This window comes from Ailuropoda melanoleuca, chromosome 1 (genome assembly GCF_002007445.2).
Source record: "Ailuropoda melanoleuca isolate Jingjing chromosome 1, ASM200744v2, whole genome shotgun sequence".
NCBI lineage: Eukaryota > Metazoa > Chordata > Mammalia > Carnivora > Ursidae > Ailuropoda > Ailuropoda melanoleuca.
Window position 1 is genome coordinate 9,685,843 of NC_048218.1, and position 15,682 is coordinate 9,701,524.

Sequence of the window (15,682 nt, forward strand, 5' to 3'; positions counted from 1 at the left end):
TCTAGAAAAAGGAACAAAATGTAAACTCCTGAGCACAATTAACAAGGTACTTCTCCATCTGGCTCCTACCCTCCTCTTTGAGTTCATGTCCAGGAGACTCTTTCAGTGGTGTTAAACCACACAAAAGTCCCCAGACACCTTCTTCTTTCACACCACAGCTGTGGACATGTGGCTAACTGACCTGTCTCATCCTCAGCTCCCACAGTACCACTACCTCTGCCACCAATTAGTTTCCTATTCATCCTTCCAGAAGCCCAACCTTGACATCATAACTGCAGGATCTTGGGCCCCCCCTAGGGAATTAGCCCCCACCCACCTCGTGCCACCACTACACCTGGTAAATATTGACTATTAGCCTGGTACTTGAGGACAGGAATGCACCCCACTCATCTCCATAGTCCAACACATAGCACAGAGCCTCGCAGTGCAAATGGTCCCCAAACATGTACTGAAAAGTGATTGAACTGATTTGAAAGGAGATGAAGAGATGAGCCTAACTGGGGCAACACAAAGGGCCAGGATCTGAAGATGAGCTGATGACTGAAGATGATGTTGTGAAGAAAAGTGAGTCATCACAGGGCAAGGGACATGACACATCATGGGGAGTCACCACAAATGAAGGCCCTTGTAAAATGGCCTCACGTGTTGAGGAAACACAAAAGAGTCCATAGAACAAGAACATCAGATTCAAGAAGAGGGAGGCAGGAGGTGTGGACAGAGGCCCCAGAGAGCAGGGCCTCCAGGCCGGGGGGACTAGAGAAAGATTTCAGGCAGGGAAATAAGTTCAGATTTGAATTTGAGAGACACGGTTTAGCAGCATCATGGAAGATGGAAAGGTGGTGCCAAGACCAGATGCTGGGAATATCCTAAGTCAAGACTAGAGAGGTTATGAGCAGGCAACAGAAACACTGTGGTAGGAAGAAGATAATGGACATAAACCAACCACAAAGAAGAGATTTTTCCCTCTTTGACAAGGTTGCAATGTTGGGAAAGAAAGACTTGAGATTTCTCCCTTGAGTGATGGGTGACAGAACTGCTCATAGAAATAAGGAATAGAGGAAATGCAGTAGGGATGGGGCTGGCCCCAAGTTCAGCCTTGCACATGGGTACTTCGAATTCCCATGGGACATCTAGGTCTATAAACTTAACAACTAGGTTGTGGGGGGTGGATTTTGTTTTATTTTTTTTTCATAACAACTATAATTAGAATTTCATTTTGTGATCAAATCTGACTCTTTAGAACCTGTCACAGGTTTTCATGACATCACAATTTAAAAAGGAATATAACTGACTCTCAGGGCGAGCAGGATCCCCAGTCAGCTTCTTCAGAAGTCCAGTTGTGAACTGGAAAGAAATGGTAACCACAAAGCTAACGGACAGTGACAGCCCATCTCTTAAAGAATGCAATTTAAATATAGATATTTCATCTTTACTGTTGCACAAGATGAAAGGGAATTAACAGCTCCTGGGTCCTTGATAGTCTTTACTTTGCTTTCGGAGCACGCTGAACTACACAGCCACCTGTCCTAACGGCCAAGGGCCAGAGGTCTCACAGAGGACAAAACTAGAACCTCATCGCATCACGCTGAGACAAAGGTGACATTTAGGGTCTGACTCATAGTAGGACGTTGATAATGACCATCTACAATTTTTTGGACCTCCATATACTTCAAATCATGGCCCTGCCAATTCCTGGCTATGTTACCGTAAACAAATTCTTATCTTCCCTGGGATTCATTTTCCTCCTCTGTAAAATAGAACAATCATGGGGAGCCTGGCTGGCTCAGTGGGTAGAGCATGTGATTCTTGATCTCAGGGTCGTGAGTTCAAGCCCCATGATGGGTACAGAGCTTACCGAAAAATTAATTAATTAATTAATTAGTTAATTAATTAAATAGAGTGATCATGGAACCCACATCTAAGCGTTGTTGTGAAGAGGTAGAATGTTAATCCATGTGAAGCACTTAGACTAGTGCTTGGTTTACAATAAGCATTAAATCAATGGTAGTAACCTATTTATGCAGCAAAAATGATTTTGATGTTTTCCATCTGTGTATGCTAAAATCTTCGAGGCAACAGGGACCCAAACTAGGCAGAAAATATCCTGTGGGTTCCTAGTGCCCAGTGTCTCTGGGTGCCCCTGGTGCCCTCCTACTTAGAAGGACGAGGAGGAACGGATGGGAAACAGGGGACTCATCTCCAGGCCTAACCACTGGGGGTGTCTAGCAGACAAGTGCAGTCTTTTTAAACCACTTTTTAAACCACTTGGAGAGGATGACTTGCAGTTCTCCAAATTCCTCTATGCTTCTTCACCAGTCCGTGTGTCCAGCTCACTGCTTCCTCCTCCTGCAATGCCCCACACCGCTCCTCTCCCCTACCTTGTCAGTTCCTGTTCCAAAGACCAGTATGATGGAGCAGTTAAAAGCTACAAAGTGGTATGTTGCTTACTAGGTGTGCAACCTTGGACAAATTACTTAATCTCTCCAAGCCTTGATTCCCTATCTGTAATTTAGGGACAGTAAAGTACCAACCTCATTAAACTATAGGGAGAATTGCACAGAATAGCATGTGTTAAGTACCTAGCCCAGGGACGGCTCATCTCATGGGTTCCTCCTTTAGGAAGGTGTCTCTGGTATCACCACCCAAAACCTCTCCAGCTGAAGCAAACGTTGGGTAGTCATCCTTTCTGACAGCTGAGTCATGTTCCATTGTATGTATGGACCACATCTTCTTTATCCCTGCATGGAGCATGGGGGGTTACACGCAAACAATGAATCATGGAACACGACATCAAAAGCTAATGATGTGCTATATGGTGACTAACATATCATAATAGAAAAAATAAAATAATATACAATAAAAACCTTCCCTGCCCACCCAGGAATGGTAAAGAACAGCTCTTCTCCCCCCCCTTTCTAACCAGTGCACACATTGCAGAACCCCTCACTTAGGGATATGTCTCCTGGAAAAGCAGGTGTGCCCAGGAATGTAATTATGTACAGCTTAAATAATTGGAAAGTGGGAAATGATCATGTAGGCTTTTTACTGACTGTTCCATTTGGTCTAAAATTAGCAAATTTCTTCACATGTTTCTGGTGGAAAGTTTCCCCTTAGCAGGTGGTACAAGAGCCTCAAGTGCTTTCATTGTTTTTTTTTTTAGATCCTTCTACTTTATTTATCCTGTAGCTGAAAGTGTGTACCCTTTTACAAACCCTCCCTATCTCCTCCCAACCCCCAACCCCTGGCAACCACATTTCCACTCTCTGTTTCTATGAATTTGGTCTTTTAAAAAATTTTACATATAAATTATGTATACTGTATTTGTCTTTTTGTTTATCTTATTTCATTTAGTATAATGCCTTCAAGCTCCATCCGTGTTGTTGCCAGTGGCAGATTCTTTCTTTTTCGTGGCTGAATAATATTCCATTTCATACATATATTATATACATCTCACATCTTCTTTATCATTCATCCGTTGATAGGCACTTAGATTGTTTCCTTATCTTGCTATTATAAATAACGCTGCAATGAACCTAAGAGTGCAAATATCTCTTTAATATCTTGTTTTTATATCCTTTGGACCATGGCCCTTTTATTTATTTATTTTAGCAGGAAGGGGCAGAGGGAGAGTCTCAAGCAGACCCCCACCTGAGTGCAGAGCCCAATGTGGGGCTCGAGCTCACGACCCGAGATCATGACCTGAGCTGAAGTCAAGAGTCCCACATTTAACCAACTGAGCCACCAAGGTGCCCCAAGACCATGGCCCTTCCTTGATGATATGATTAAAACAGACAAATTTTGGACTACCAACATCATTTGGGTACAAGCACTTTCATTCTTGCTTCATCTCTTTGGCCAAAACCTGGGGACACTCACCATCCATGATGACTTGGTCATAATTTACATTAGAAGGAGCAGAGCCTGGGGTCTTGGGGAAAGCTTTCATTGAGGTCTAAGAAAACCCTCAAAGTAGCAGACATTTATAAAAGAGGCTGGGGATGAAGCCATAGAATGTGCTAAGATACTAAAATATATCCATGGAAGGAAAGAGCTGAGAATCCTCAAAATTGGTACAATGGTGCGGAAGCAAATTTCCAAAGATGAAAGGCATTTTTGTCTTTGACAATATGGTCATTTTGTTTTGTCCACACGTGAGACATAGAACTTGAATTCCTTTAGATTTTTTCATCTGAACCCAAACCTAGGTCAGCCTCCCCAAAGACGTATTTGCTGCTTTGGTCACTGTTCTCATTCAAGTTCCTAAAATAGTGCCTGGCCAGGTACCCCAGTTCATAACAATGTGTTGAATGAACCAATGATTAAATCTATGTCTCAAGTATGTTCCAAAAATACAACACTAATTCAGAATGCATACATTCTCTTTACGATTTGATTCACATCTAAAAAGTTTCATCTGAGATGGTCTTTCCTAAAGGTGGACAAAGCTTGTTTAGGGCCAAAGCACTGAGTCTAATAATACTCCATTATCAAGCATCTGTTTCCAAAATACCTGCCACTTCCTGGTCTAATTTTGTTTCAGTTTTATAGGGAGACCACCCAATCGAAGAAGGAAGTATTTTTATCTCCATGCTAATTTGGTAGATCATTTTTCCCCTAGAAGAGTCAGGCGTGCTGGGTGCATGCCAGGTATGTGGTAAAGAGCAAGCCCCTGAGGAGTGAGAGCAGCCCACCAGACCCACTGAAGCAAAGAACAGGCCGGTGGTGCAAGGGGGGCTTTCACACAAAGCTGGTAAAATAGTATAGCAGGCCAGTAGCTCAAGGAGTCAAAAAAACTGGGTAGATCCCTTATCTGGTCTCCAGCAAAAGGACATAGATGACAAATGGAATCTTAAATGAGTTTACTTCTCCGGGTTCTCATTGGTCACTAGATCAGAGGTCCCTTTGCTCCACAGTCATCACTTTTCAAAGACTAAACTTGCAAATTCACATAAAGAGTGGGCACTTCAGGAGATTAAAAGTATGTGCCCCGGGGGCGCCTGGGTGACTCAGCCAGTTAAGCGTCTGCCTTTGGCTCAGATCATGATCCCAGGGTCCTGGGATGGAGACCTGTGTTGGGTTCCATGCTCAGCAGGGAGTCTGTTTGTCCCTCTTCCTCTGCCTCTCCCCCCAATCATGCTCTCTCCATCTCTCTGTCTCTCTCTCTCTCTCAAATAAATAAATAAAATCTTTAAAAAAAAAAAAAAAAGAAGAGTATGTGCTCTGGAGTCAAAATGGTACAAATCCCAGCTCTGCTAGTTGGGCGACTGCAAGCAAGTTAATCAACAGCTCTGTGCCTCAGTTTCCTCGTCAATAAAATATGGATGGTAATAATAATACCGAGTTCATAGCATGGGTGGGAAAGGAATTGATATATTAATTTATAATGAATTGATATATTGCTACAGTCTCTGGCATACTCTAAGCATTAGAGTATATCTCAAAATACTCAGAATCAATACATCGTAATTTTATATATATATATATATATATATATATATATAATGCATCTTATTTCATGTAATTTATTAAACAGGTGAAAGATTTACAGTATGCCCTCATGATTATAAAGCCATGATATTTCTTCAACAAAGAATACAAGCAAGACATCCATAAGAGAATACTATATATAAAATAAGCAAATCTTTAAAATAATCCCATAAACATAGATCCTTCCACGTACCCCCCACGACTGGGGATAACTGCTTCACTGAGCTCACATGCTGATCCGGCATGCTGGTGATGAGCCAGATTGTTTTCAACTCCTAGGCCAGAGAGGATGGTTGTCGTAAACCCATGTTGAGAAATCTCCCCAAGAGTTTTTCAAGGTGAAAGTTGCCGTCATCCCCTGTGTTTCCCATCTCATGAGCACCCCCATGGGAAAAACTCTGGTTATTTGCACATCAGCTTGACCTTGACATAGCATCATAACTTGGGTAAAAGCCAAGGCCTTTATAAGCGTCCCTTATTCTTCTGCTTATGTGTCTGGAGTCCAGTTGAGCCATCATACACATTGACTCCAAGTCCCAGTGATGGTGAGTGGTTTGCATTCCTTGTCCTGAGCCGGGCTGCATACCCACTCCGACACTGACATGAGGGCTAAACGCTCTCGGCTTTCTCTCTCATTGCCTCTTTGTGTCTGCCCACCTTTGCATCTGTCTGTCTTCTTCGAGATATTTCTGCTAAGAAAGAGAGAGAGATCAAGGGATGCCACCATTTACATTACATTTCTCACTCAGTAGAGGTGTCCTTGGTTTGATTTAGGTCAACAACTCTGTCCGACGTTTTTTTACTACCGAAGAACCAAGGGCTCATGCACTCAGAATTAGAATGCAGGATGTTAACATCGAATTCTAATTCTTTTAGTTAAACCAAAGGCCACTTAAGGATTCGTAACATGGGTTTTGTCTATCTGCCGTCCCCCAGACTATGCCCTGCCCCAGTGTCTACTTCCAAAGTTCTGAGTCTTCTCTCCCACCTCATCCTCTCCATCTGCCTCCTCTTTCCTGGAGCCCATGGCCCCCTCCCCAAGGTGACTGCCAGATCTCCCAATGGGTTGATAGGCTTCCAACCTCAGCCGTCTCAAGCTTGTCCTTCTCACTGATCCCTGACATGGTCCCTGAAGCTTGGTTGTGCTTAGGACCATGCTGCCTGTAACGGTGTCTACCTGCCTCTGGGAAAGAGGTCCCTGAACCCCTTAGCAACAGACTCGGTGACAGGGCAGTACCGTACAGGAAACAGCACGTGTTCAGAGCGGGGGCTTGGCTGTCCACAGCCCTGAATTTGGGTCCCAGCTCCGCCACTGGCTGTCTGGGTGCTGTTGGGTATATTATTGACCTTATAGAAACCTGCTATTTTATGTATAAAATTAGAAAAACACGCTGCCTTTCTCAAAGAATTGTTGCAAGTATTCAATTAGCTAACACGCATACAGGACCGATTCAGGGCCTGGCAGCCTGCAGTCAGTGCTCTGTAAACTGCCCCTTACTGAAGCCGGCCTCCCTGCAGCCCCGCGTCCCGCCTGGGCCTCCTCCCCATGCTGGTGCGTGCTGCCATGGCATCCTGCATGCATTCCAGAACATCCTCTGTGCTTCCCTGCTCCCTTTGCTCGGGTCAGAGAACTATCCTAAATTCTCTTCCCAAACCCTCCACTCCCTCCAGATGCACTCCTCCCACCGTCTCCTCCTCAGGGCTCCCCAACCTTTCCAGATGGAACTCCTCCCTCCCCTTTCTTGTGCCCCCCTAACACGTGGTTTGTATCTCCATGATCGCATTCATTGCATTCCGTGTCCAGTCGTCAGTATTTGGCTGCCACCCCTATGAGCCTGGGCATTTGTTAAGGATGTGGGGCTGTGCCTTCATTCACTCTTCCTCTCCAAGAATGGCTTCAATGGGTGTTTGCACAAGGGAAATGCTTACATTTCATTACTTGAACCTAGAATTCTTATCTTGTTGATGACTTCGAGAACTTTATAGGACGTATTAACTATAAGGCAACAAAAATCACCACCTCTCCCCCGCCACCCCAGAGATACAAAATTCTAGCCCCTGAAATGCAGCTCTGCATTTCACGGGGGGCCTGTGTCGGAGGTATAATACCAACTGGCCACTTGAGTTGTGTTTCACTTGTGTCAGAAAATCAATCAGTGACTTCAACAAAATCCTGAGACTTTTCCTCCATCTCTAGAGCCACGGTGAATAATTCATGTCGCCTTCCCCACTTCCCCTACAAAATCTCGTCCATTCTTTACCTGAACAACTTTCAGAATATGCATTATTGAATCCGCCTTGGGTCTCTTGTTACCATACTTTTAAAAAGTAAAGAAGACAACCTACCTCTTTGGGTAAAAGCTTTTTACTTCCCAAGATTAAGAATGTGAAGAGGCTGTTGGTAGTCAATACTTCAGGCCCCTGAGGACACTTGTCTTCATATTTTTATAATGTTAACGTTTGTTCTCCATGTCAGCAAAATAACACTGACCTAGAAAAATGGAATTTGCAAGTGTTAAAATTTGAAGACGGTTCTAAAATGAGTTACCCAAACAATATTGATCCCTTGTACTTCTGTCTCTGGTCTGACAACACCTTCCACTTTGCCAAGAAACAACAAACACGGTAATAGGCAGGATGGCAATAGTCTTGTGCATATCAATCAGAACACTTTGCATTTGCATATAATGTTTCTGTGATGATTTTAAAATGCTGCTCCCCTTTACTGCCCACCCTGACAACCCTTTGGTGCATTTAAAGCAGGTGCTATGAACAGGAGTCTTTATGCCCAGTCGGGTCGGGCTAAGCAAGGAGGAAGGAATGGTAACTCAAATAATGTCCAAGGGAATGTCGAGTATGGCTGTCAGCAGGACCAGATTCGCGAAGAGTGTGGACTTCACCTGTGAGGTTTTTCTCCACTCCTTCATCTTAAAGGGTTCACTCCCTTCTCTCCTGTGCCCTCGGTCCTTCACTTCTTTGCTGCAATTTCCTCTTCAGAAGTGTTAGTCAGAACGTAAGGTGTTTTCAAATTAGTGAAAAGTAACGTAGCAAAAATAGCGAAATGTTTTAAGGAATTTAAGTACTTTTATATGTCTTTCTTCTGGTGCTTTGCAACAGAAAGTCAAGTCCCATTAATTGGCAACAGATGGGCTAAACGCAGTCTAACCATTGTCTCATCGCATATCTCATCTAATCCTCATAACAGAGCTGGAAAGGAGGAATTATCCCCGATCTGTAATTCAGGGAACAGATTAATTGAGCAGCCGAAGGGAAGCAGCCCAGCCAGGAAGCCAGCCTCAGCTCTCTATCAAGTTCAAGTGGGCTTGCTCTCCTGTCACCGCGTGTCCCAGCTTTATGCTCAGGTCTCTTTGTGGATGCTGAAGATTGAAGCCAGTTCAATAAGAGGTGGCCCTTCTGGATTCTGAATCAATTCAGAGATAGGCAAAAGGAGGGGGACATAGGCAGGTCCCCTGGCCAGCTCTATCGCGAGGCTAAAGCCAGATTGTGGAATGGGGCTCAAACATGGAGCAACAGTACGCTTCCTAACACTGAACTCCAAATTAGCCAGACTTGCTCGTCTGCCTCGGGCACCACTGAACCAGCGCTGGACCTCAAACATACCACACCAAGACACAGCCCAGAACGTGTCAGGGAGGAGGACCTGGTGGTCTGGGAACTTGGCCCCCTTCTTTCCCTCCTCCTGAGGGTTCCTGGCTACGTCCTTCTCCCACACTCACCAATGCACCAGTTAAGGCAGGAAGAAGAGGCCAGGGGCAGTGCCTTCCCAGGCTCCCCTCCATGGGGCAGGCAGCATCAGGAGCAGGAAAGAAACCCTGCTGCCCTAAACCTTTACTCTGAGGAGTTTTATATAGTGGGCACACTGGGTGTTCAAATAAACATGGCGACCCCTTGGCAGGTAAATGCATTTAATGCGACGCCATGCTTGCTGCAGACCTTGGTCACACGAATCCGTACGGAGGCCAAGATGTCAGGAAGTCCTTGTTTCCAGCACTTCACTGACTCACTGCATGACCTAGGGCAAGCCACTTAACTAGTCTGTGTCTTAATGTCCCCATTAATAAAGTCTGCCTTGTTGATGGGAAGCCTCCCTGTGGAGACTCCTTCCATCACAGGCAGCAGTGAACGGATCTTGCAAACTCAGCTACGAAAAGAGGAGGGGACCGCTCTCTGCGGAGTGCTCTGCCTCTTCCCAGAGTCCTCAGCAAACCGTGTTTTGACGGCATTCCTCCTGTTACGCACCGACTGAGAGGATTCTCTGGAAAAGCCGCGGTGACTTTTCTTCCAGAGTCTTGAGTGGATTGAGTAACAGTTAGGTTATTTCATGCCTCTTGAACGTTCGATGTCTGAACAGCTACACATCCTCAAACCTATATTTTACCCCATTGACAGGCCCGGAAAGGACATATGGTTTGGATTTTTAGACAACACTCCATGTAAAAAGCTCTTCCTTTTCGGAGGCATATTTTTAGAGTCTCTGAAGCTAAACTCTGGGGTGAATTTAACCCATCCAGTCCTTGGGCCCACCCTAAAGTCTAAGCGCAACTTTGTGTCAGGATAATACATTGTTAACTGACATGTCAGAAAATCAATTCATTACTTTTAGGCAGCAGTTACGCGTAGCCCTACAATGCTGCCATGTGAATTATTAAAGAATACAACGTTAGGGCCCCCACCCCCACCCCAAACCGAAGCCCTGGGTCATGAGGTAGTGCAAAATATGCATTCTGCCCTGACGCCTCCTTGAAAACAGTGCAAAATTGAAGGGCCCCCCAAAAAAGGCAAATAGAGAGAGAAAATGTGATGCGGTGTCGGGGGCCTCGGGAGCTTGCTGGTGCTTCTCAGTGCTGGCCCAGCAATGATACTCTCAGGCCTGGCCTCTCGAACAGATACACACATCTCTTCGGAGAAGGGCTGCAGAAAATCTGCCCCCCATCTGCGCGACTCCATTCATCTGTAGCTGGGCAGCCCTGAGTCAGAGCCCTATAAGCTTTCTTCCTTTCCCGGAGCCCCGCTCATCCCAGAAAATGCTCATGCAAAGCCCACTGCTCCCACCTGCACCTGCCAGTTCTATGCCTGCCTGCAGCCTAGACTGGGCCAGGCAGGTGTGGCCCCAAGGCCAGGGGCTTCTCCCGTCCCCAGTTGCCACCGACAAGCAAGATGTAGCTCAAATCCGGTCACACTCACCCATATACGTCCTAGACACCTGGGAACAATTTAAGACTGACTTGTTTCAGAAACACATCAGACGTGGATTTCCCAGATGTAGAGAGAATCCCTTCCTGTTTCTCTTCGCCTGCACCCCGAAGACCAGGAGAGCCGTGGAAACAGTCTTCTGCAGTTGCCAAATAAGGGGGGTTGGCCACAGAGGTGGGGGGCACTGGGACCAGGGGCCCTAGGGATGAGTCTTCCTCCCTGTGTTTCTTTGGTTTTGATTTGGCCAGAAATGTGAACCATCTGAGTGAGAAAAGCCATACATTTGCATAACCAAAGTATCAGAAACTCTGCATTAGGAAGCAGGCTCCTGCTACCCCTGCCCAGTCCTGGTCATCACTATGCCCGAAACTCTGAGGTTCCTTCTTAGGTTATTGACCCCGTCAACTTCCAAAGCCCTCAAGGCACCAAGAGTGGCAAAACAGAGGGGAGGTTCCGCAGACTCCGAGACTTACTGGAACCCAGTGATTTAAACAGCAAGTTGCAAAGGGAAGTTTGTTTTTGGTGGGTTTTTTGGTGGTTGTTGTTGTTGTTGTTGTTTCATTATTCAACACCTGGAAGCAGTTATCTCTTCCCTCTGAGATATGTGGGCTGACTCGGGGTAACAGGCTGGAGAGCAGGTGGCAGCTAAAGCTCGTTCGTTCATTCGCTCATTCATTCATTCACAGAAAGTATTTATTGAGAATCTATACAGTTACAAGCACTTTTCTGGATACTGGGAGCTCTCCAGAAATTAACAGGACCAAGTTTCTCCCTTGCAGCACCCATTGCCTTGAAGGATGGAAGCAGACAATAAATAAGTAAACACAGAAATTAAATAGGACAGATGTAATGATGAGAGTAAATCAGTGTGGGGGGGTTGATAGAGGGATGGTGCAGGGACAGGGTTAACTGTTGCTTTAACAGATAACATGTGGGCAGCCATGGGGGAAAAAGCAGGGGGCTGAGCTATCCAGGCAGAGGGAAGGCACGTGACAAGGTCCTGAGGCAGGAAGAGCTTGGAGTATCTGAAGGACAGGATGGAGGCCATGGCAGAGTAGGCTGAGGGGCACAGGCACTCTGTGAGGGCAGAGTGGTGGCTGGGCAGCTATCCTGGAAAGCCCTCACAGAGTTTGGTTAGAGGAGAGACATGATCCAATGCACACGCGTCTCTGCGGACCAGCCTGCAGTGGGGCTGGTTAGAGGGGCTACTGCCCGTTCTCCCCACTGAAAAGCCCAACACCAACCAGACTGCAGTCTCTCCTCCATCGGAGCATGGATCCAAACGGGACTGCAGGTGCGCGACCTTGACAGGTCTCCCTATCTCTCTGTGCCTCACTGATCTGATCAAGACTAAGATACCCCTCGCAGGGTTGCTATAGGCAAGCTGTCTGTTTTCATAGACACTGGTTGCTACGATTGTCAACATCATCTTTATTCCCTCCATCAGCCCCAGAAATGTGTTTTTGATACCGACTCTACCAACTTTTGTTGAGCAAACATTTATGGAACACCTACTCTCCACCCCATGAGTTAAATCAGGAAGCATCCCCTTCCCCCACAGCCCCAGTCTGAGAGTTCCCCTGCCCCAGAAAGTCCAACAGGCTTTTCCATGCCCTCCTCAGAGGTCTTGTTTTGCAGTTTATGCAATATTGAGATAAGCTGCTAACATGCACAGTAGGAGTCCTGACCAGTGTATGACTCACGAGCAAGCAGCACCCCGCCCCCGGAGTGCCCAGGGCCGGCCGTGGTGGGTGCCGGCCAGTGGGCAGAGGGCTCTGTCCTCTGCTTTCAGAGCAATTGCTGGGTTCCCATGGGAAAGGGGGGGGGGGCTTCACTCTCCTGTCAAGGGCTAGTGAGAGAGAGGACAAAGGGTGAGAGGGACTTCTGCGTTTGCATTTAGCTTTCATTATGCAGTTGTTGACTTCGGAAAGACAGTTCATTTGTTCTTAGTTCCCAGAAGCCTAAATGAATTCCCCACCAGGAAAAAAAAAAAAAGTTTTCAAAATGATCTCCATCATTGATGATTCGATCAGGAAATTACAAAAAGAAGAAAAATAAGGGCTGGGAGAGCCTTAAGCACTCTAGCCATGGGGGGGGGGGGCAAGAGAAGTGTAGCCCTTTGCCTGCTCACCAGACACCAGGGAGCCACAAGCCATGACTCAGGCCCACAAATGGCAGCTTTGGTTTCCCAGGATGGCAGACAGAGAGGGAGTGGGACGTCCCAGCGCCCGTGGGGAAGAGAGCGCTAGGCCGTGAAGAAGGCAGGCTTTGGTGCTGGTTTGCAGAAGCTGATCCCAGAGCCAGGTTACGGAAATCTTGATCTGTTTAAAACTGAATCTGTTGCCTCGTTTCGATGTCCACGGGGGCCTATGGGTCACAAAACACTGCATGCTGGCCCTCTCACAACTTGGCGGGGAATCATTTCAAAAAGGGGGAAGAGTAGGACGAAGGAAAAGAGAAAGACATGGGGTGACCCGAGACAGTTTGGTGCGAGGACCCACCATCCTAAAGATCAGGTTTGAATCTTGCAAAGATTTCTCTGCTCCTTTATAATTTCCAACTCTGCAGTCAGCTCATCAACACTCAGGGAGGATGGCCAGGGCCAGAGCCAGAGAGGCCTGGGACGTCACCCAGGGCGAGCCCTCCTGACTCAGCTGAAGAGCTCGCCGCTCTCTGCACCTCCTTCTGGAGATGTGCAGGGCATCAAACAGAACATCACCTAGTTTTCTTTCTTCTTTTTTTTTTTTAAAGAAATGTGATGTGGGCTTTATGAGAACGTACTTCCCAGAGCACCTGAGCGGCACGAGGAGGCTACCTCTGTGCCCCAAGGGAGGAATGCCACCCTCTTCCTCTGTCCCGCTCTGTCCTCCTTTCCAGTCCGATTTTCCCAGTTGCAGGCTAGGGGTGGACATGAGACGCACCAAAAATGAAAGGGGAGGGGTGACGTTACAAACTTATCTGATGGGATCCAAATGGAGTCCATCTGTTTTGCCCATAAAGGAGATACAAGTAACATGAGCAAGCATGAATTGGTCCTGCAGGGGTGGCTGCTCGGTTCCAGGGAGCACAGTATGAAATGCAAGCAGAGCAAGAGTCTTATGAAGACTCTGGCTGCCGTGTGCCCACAAGCGGGACAAGGAGGGCAGCACAGAGTTGGCCAGGGGTGATGTCAGCCCTGCCCTCAGTGGGCCTGCCTATGATCCAAGACAAGCCGGCCCTTAGCATTTGAGGATTTAATTAGCACAAAAACAAAAGGCATCAAATATTTGCCTGGGATGATGTGCTGCAAAATGTCTTGAAAACAAATAAGACGGTATCTCTTGTCCCCCAGCACACATGCATCCAAGTGTGAGCACACACACACACACACACACACACAGGCCCTAAGACGATCTATTACGGCAGAAAGATCAATGACTTGGTTCCTCTTTCTTCAGAATTATAGATAAGCTTTTTACATACCCTGAATCATTGGTCACATTCAATGTATATGCAAAAGAAGTTCAAAGGCCGACCTTGACAAAGGACGTTTGGAGAAAGATGATAAAATGTCTCTGATAAAACACACACAAAAGACTTTAGCAATAAAGACCTACCAATTAGGAAAGCCGGGCTTCGGCAGCGAGTGTGAAACCATGTTATCTACAGCGTCAGCGCTCAAAGATAGAAGGCTTTATCTGCGCCGCAAGAAGAGAGATTGCACCTCCCCCGGACCATCCTGTCTGCAAAGCCCAGGAAACACCTTGCAGAGGGGTTTGGTGCAACATGCTCCATCCCAGCCCTCAGTGACAGTTAAAATAGTGTCACAACAGAGCGTTGAGCAACGGCCCTGCCAGATCAGCGAAGCCTGTGTTCCAGCCCGCTTTTCCCCCTGGAGAGGCAAATAGGACATTTGGGTGACATTTTTTGGTTCCCCCTTCACTTTCACTGTAGAGTCTTAAAGAGAGGAAAGAGGCATTCTTCCTTCCATCTTTCCAATAGAGTTAAAAAAAATCCCTTCCCGATGGACATTTCAGGCAGGAGATTAGTGATATTTACTGTTTGCATTTCACCACGGTGTTCTTGAGACTTTCAAAGGAATCCCCATATCTCTTCTTGGAGATTTATTACTCGGTCCCCGCAACTTCTTCGGGGCTGGAGTTTAATTTATGTGATTGCAATCAGGAAACCGCTTTGAAAGGGAAGAAATCAATTTAGTTCTTCGTGAGTTGTAAATTTTCTGTAAATAAAATTTCACAAGATCCTGCCTTTTTTTTTCCCCAAAAAGTAACAAGATGGCTGTTGGCACGGCGGCCAGTTTTGGGGAACAACTCTAATGAACAGGGCAGGGGGTCTGAGATCTGCCACTGTTGCAGGACCTTGGAGAAACCACTCATTTTCCAGAGCTTCCTTTCTCTCTTTTCTCATGAACGGAGCCTACGAAGTGTTTGTCGAGGCTGTTCTGAATCTCTCGACATGATTTGATGTTATTCTATGAAAGGGTGGCCCTCAAAACGTCTTCCCCCTGGTTTGTTTTGTAGTGATCCTTCGCCGGTGATGACTGTATTTGGCTTTTCAAAGTTCTCAGCAGTTATGATTTACTTTGGGCTTTTTGAGAACTTCGACAACGGCGGGGGCCAGTGAGCACGGGGAGTTTAGGAGAGAATCACCGAGAGTCACACACTAAGTCACGTCACAAAATGAGCACCAAGAAAAAAAACAAAAAACTTTTTAGGCCGGAGGCTTTCAAACTTTTTCCAAATAGCAGGCAACAGTAAGAAGAGAATTGTATGCATGACTCAGTCAAAACATGGGCTTCAGGGTGCAATCCTTTCTCTTGCTACTTGCAAAATTCTGTTTCCCACTTATTCATTTTTATTTCTTTCTCTTCCCTTTCTTTAGTTTTTATTGGAACAATAATAAGTATCATTATGTTTAGTTTACAGCGAATTAGAGGGTCCCCAATCTGTGGTTTGGAAGTCACTGTTCAGAAACTTTTTAC

The 15,682-nt window shown here is 46.2% G+C and overlaps 1 protein-coding gene and 1 long non-coding RNA gene across 5 annotated transcripts in view; one reads left to right on the top strand and one right to left on the bottom strand.

Moving 5' to 3' along the window:
• RUNX1 (RUNX family transcription factor 1) overlaps nucleotides 1-15,682 on the top strand; it is a 256,792-nt gene that overhangs the window by 116,026 nt on the left and 125,084 nt on the right. The window lies entirely within an intron of this gene.
• LOC117801435 lies at nucleotides 5,295-14,350 on the bottom strand. Its single transcript, XR_004623949.1, has 3 exons — nucleotides 14,298-14,350; nucleotides 7,834-7,978; nucleotides 5,295-6,176 (listed from the first exon to the last, which is right to left on the bottom strand). It is a non-coding gene; the product is annotated as an uncharacterized LOC117801435 (long non-coding RNA).